General features: G+C 37.5%; 1 pseudogene; it reads left to right on the top strand.

Moving 5' to 3' along the window:
- LOC122610696 lies at positions 1 to 5,329 on the top strand (annotated as a pseudogene).

Below are 5,329 nucleotides of genomic sequence, written 5' to 3'. Positions count from 1 at the left end.
ATGGCAATGGCGAAGGCGAAGGAGCATGTGGAGGAGATAAGGCGGACCAAGTTTTTGATAGGCGGGAAACCGACCCCGCTAACCAAGGATCTCCATCAGGCTGTCAAAAACCTTTCTGCCGAACTTTATGCTAAAGATGTCCATTTCCTTATGGAACTTATTCAGGTTTAATTATTTCTTCTTTCATATACAACTTAATATCCTCCTTATAACTAACTAGAAACGTACCCGTGGATGCCGTGGTGTAAATGGTGGCGGTGATGGGTGGTGCCGATGTAATGGCGACAGGTGGTGGCAGGGGAGTAGTGTAATTGGTGTAATGCGATTTTGGTGAATTGTTAGAAACTTAAAGTTTAATGTTGGAAGTTGAAAATGAGTTTTGCTTTATAATATTATATATTATATAGTATATAATATAGATATAGATATTGATTATCACTGTTTAAGTGTTTCCAATCCCTTTATATGTTCCCATAAGAGCAAAGCCTATACCGTATCCACCTGAAAAGATGATGACGGTGGTGGTGGGGAAGAAGAGACGCCGCCGTTCATAAAAAAAAAATCCTTCGCACCATAACCTCTGTTACGTATAATATGAGTTTTATTTTAGTTTTGGGTTGATATGTAATATACAAATAAGTCAGGGGGTGTTTGGGTCAAGTTTTTGAATAGTTTCGTTGGGCGGTTATTTTGGTTGGTCAATGAGTCAAAATTGTATATATATCCAATTTACATATCAATAAACTCAATTTGTGTGATAAATCAATTTCTTCTTCTTCTCCAACTCTAATTCTCTGTATCAACCTCCCCCTATAGCCTACTACACAATTTCATGATATAAAAGGTCTTATTTAGATCTATATATACCTCGAAACTCCTAACCACAATTGATATGATCCTACTTTATACTGTGTTTATTTTTATTAATAGTTTTATTTCATTAATTTGTGTTGGATATCAATTATTAGTTTTACATTAATGTATATAATAGTCACTCATATTAAATTAGATTCAAAGAGTTACATTCAAAGAGCTGTATATAATATGATAATTACATATTTATATGTGTTTCAGTTTGTAACTAAATTTAGATTGCTTTCTTCTTTGGCTGAATGTTCTTTGACAGAATGCGGAGGACAACGAATATCCGGAAGGAATTGATCCTTCGCTGGAGTTCCTTGTTACATCCAAGGACATAACAAACACTGGAGCTTCGGCGACATTGTTAGTTTTTAACAACGAGAAAGGGTTTTCCCGCAAAAACATTGACTCGATTTGCAGTGTGGGATATTCTACTAAGAAAGGTCTGCGCAAGCGTCGTTACATCGGAGAGAAAAGTACTTCTTTTTGTTACTTAATTATTCATCGCAACTCTTTTGATAGTAGTACCTAGTATAATTGCTCACTCACCATTGCACGCTTTTGATACATTCTATGCTTGTTATGTTGGGGAAATTCGTGAAAAACGAACAGATAATCAGATATAATCAAACTTTGAAAGGCGTGTAATCACTTTCAGATTGAATCAATTTGGCGGTTCACCCAAACTATTCTTTCGGATACAATTCAGGGAATTAAGAATGTTCTGTGTGTTTATTATTTGAGAGAAAAGAACCAGAAAAATAGAGAAGAAGAGAATGACCAGAAATCTTGTTACGGGATATATAAAACTACCAAAACGACAGTTATTTGCAAGGATTTTGAATTGTCATTTTTGGTCCCTCAAGTTCCGAAAATTAAATTTTCGGAGGGATTTTCACTATAGCAATTTAATGGAAATAAAAAATTTCTAAGCTGACCTGGCAGCTCGACCCCAGCCTTGGACCCCGCTCCCAGGGGAGCTTCCTCTGGACCCCCGTACCTTAGGGGCTTCGTCATAATAAATTCAAATAGGTGTGCACTCCGCACCTCCAATCAAATATGATGTATTATTATGACGTTACTCATCAAACAAGTTAAATCCAATTACACTAAAATATCCAACATGTTATCAGGAAATGGGTTCAAAAGTGTATTTCTGATAACAACTCAGCCTCACATATTTAGTGATGGTTATCAGATAAGGTTTAATGAAAAACCTTGCAATCAGTGTAATGTTGGTTATGTTGTTCCTGAATGGGTCGATGACAACCCGACTCTCTTTGCCATTAAGGGTGTGTACGGTTTAGCAACTGCACTACCAACCACAACCCTTGTGTTGCCACTAAAATCAGACAAGGTTCAGCCCGTAAAGATCAGTTGTCAAGTATTCATCCAGAAGTTTTACTCTTTCTGTCAAAGATAAAGAGGCTTTTGGTCCAGGAAGTCAATGAGGATCCTAAGCTTAACACTATGACTGCAATATCTATATCAAGTGAGAAAAACTTCGTTTCTTTGAAGAGCATGGACGCAAAGTTTTACACAATCCATCTTACGACGGATGATGTTGGAGATGAAGTTGATAAAGAATGTGGTTACTACATGTGGAAGCAAAGATTTCCGGTCAGACCGGAAAACAAAGTTGATGTGAGATCTGAAGTAGAAGAGTGGGTGATCACATTGGCTTTCCCGAACGGAAGGAGACTCAACAGAGGTGCAAGCATGCCTGGTATCTATTCATTTTTACCCAAAGAGACAGTTGCTAACTTTCCGTTTATAATCCAAGCGGATTTTCTCTTGGCCTCATCTAGAGAAAATATTCTCTGGGACAGCAAATGGAACCAGAGAATTCTTGATTGTGTGCCTTTAGCCTTTTTAAATGCATTTATCTCTCTGGTGAAGTCTACTGTAAATGCTACGGTTCTTACTCATGAATGAGTCATCTCATACAAAACTAAACCATGTTCGGGATGAAATTAAAGCAAGACTGATGAATGAAACTATTGTTCCATGCCGCTTAGAACATTATCTCCCTAGTAAGGACTTCATCAATAGTGTCAGAGATGGAAAATGGCTTAGAACATCTCGAGGTGATATGACTCCAAGCAAGTCTGTTTTGTTTAGCAATGAATGGAATGCCGCTTCACAAATAAGTGACATTCCATTTATCGATCAAGATTATTATGGAATAGAAATACTCTCTTTCAAGAAAGAACTTGAAATGTTGGGTGTGGTAGTAAGAATCAGTGAGAGTTGTTACTAGCTTGTTTCGGACTACCTGAAATCCTCGATTTCATTTGTTTCTTTGTTATCTGATGCTATTTTATTGATATTAAGGTGCATGCAGAAGTTAGAATCGTCAGATAGGTTGGTGCAAGCAGTCAAAAACAACAAGTGCTTGAAGACAAACTTGGGATACAGATTCCCATCTGAATGTTTTCTGTTGAATCAGGAATCTGACTGGGGTTGCCTTTTACAGGTGTTTGGATCTTTCTCGGTTCTATGGAAAGTGTATCTACTCAATGACAAAAGAACTAAAGACAATTGGTGTCATGGTAGAATTCGATGATGCCAGCAAAGAAATCACTCGTACTTTCAAGCAACAGGCTTCAATGTCTTCTATTAGAAAAGAAAATGTTATTTCATTTCTGCAATGCTGCAAAAAGCTGAACAAAATGAAGGTGAAATTTCCCAGCGAACTCAATGAATGTTTACGGGCAGAAAATTGGCTCAGAACAAAATGTGGTGATTACAGATCACCCAATAAATGTATTCTTTTTGGTAAATATTGGGAAGCAATACCTCCAATATCCCTTCTTCCATTTATTGACGATAGCCATAACTTTTATGGCAGTGGGATCCATGACTACCAAGAGGAGCTAAAGCAGTTGGGTGTGATTACTGACTTTAAAGATGGTTCCAAGTTTGTGGCTGCCGGCCTTTTTTTCCCTCAAGATTCAAGTAGCATTACTCCTTTAAATGTTATTGCTTTGCTTGAAACGGTCAAGAAATTGAAAGCGCATAGTTCGGAACTTCTTGCTAAATTTCTTGGAAAACTGTCTCAGAAGAATTGGTTGAAAACTCAGTTTGGATACAAACATCCTAAAGAGTGCTTGCTTTTCAGTCCTGCTTGGGTTTCTCATCTGAAACATGGTGATGGTTCATTTATTGATGAGGAGTTCTATGGATCTGCCATCCAATCTTATAAAGAGGAGCTTAATGTTTTAGGAGTAACAACTGATGTTGAAAAGGGATGTCAATTGCTTGCTAGTTACCTTGAATCTCACTCTGTGCTTGGAACCATCAGTCGAATCTACAATTATTTGTGTGAATTCAAGTAGAGGCCAGATGATGAAGACAACAAAAAGATCTGGCTACCAAGTGGAGTTGAAAAGGGAGAGTGTGTCGATCCTCAAGACTGTGTTCTCCATGATAAGAACAATCTTTTTTCTGTCAGTTGTATGTTTTGGAGAATTTCAAGTACGGGAAGAAACTTTTTGCCTTCTTTGCCAACATCTTCAATGTGAAAGTTCACCCGTCTGTTGATGACTACTGCAAACTTTTGAAGAAATGGGATAATTCAAAACCTAAGATTACACATACTGAATGTTGTGCCTTTTGGGAGTTTGTCGTTAAAAGTTTGAACCCAAAAACAGAAGAAACTTTCATCAAAAACTTATCAAAACTTCCTGTTTTAGATTCGACTTCTGATGAGATTCTCCTGTTGGACAAGTGCGATGTTTTCATTGCTGATGATCTTTTCTTGGTGGATCTCTTTCAAAATTCTTCTATTTTTTTATGGTATCCTCAAATAACCCAGAAATCTCTAACTCGAACGAAGCTTTTGGATATCTACAAGAAACTAGGCGTTCGTACCTTATTTGAATCTGCACAGAAGAACATAACAGATGTTGATCATGTAGATTTCAAGCCAGTAAATTTAGAAAAACTTTTTATCAAGAGGGGTCTGTTTAAACTCATTCTTGGCTTTCTTGCTGATCTTAGATTTGAACTTGACACGGAAAGAAGACATTAAGCTGTTAGTCGTCTACTCACTATTGAAGCTTATGAAACTCCCGAACCAATCACAGCTTTTCTTTTCTTCTGGAAATGTAGTCAATGTTGAAGCAAACAGAATGATCCGTTGGGACAGGCAGAACTCCAAATTCTTTAAGTAGAAGATGAAGATATCTCGCGCTCATAGAAATGTGATCAAATGTGCGTCTCGTTTTGCATAAGTGATAGCCGACGGGGTGTTGTGGGAGAATGAAGAACTTGTGCCACAACTTTCGGAACTAATAAGGTTGGGTTTTCTAGTGGAGCTGAGTTTGATGTGGAAGCGATCGAGTTTCTCATGAAGAATAAGAATATGGAAATTTTAGTGGAGAATCGGGGCTACATTTCTTCCATATTCTCCTTTGATACATCTCCTGCTAGACTGAGAAGTGCATCTAAGCGTCAGTGCAAGTGA

This window comes from Erigeron canadensis, chromosome 8, assembly GCF_010389155.1.
Source record: "Erigeron canadensis isolate Cc75 chromosome 8, C_canadensis_v1, whole genome shotgun sequence".
Lineage (NCBI taxonomy): Eukaryota > Viridiplantae > Streptophyta > Magnoliopsida > Asterales > Asteraceae > Erigeron > Erigeron canadensis.
The sequence above is the reverse complement of the archived record's forward strand: the minus strand, read 5'-3'. Positions and strand labels throughout refer to the sequence as shown.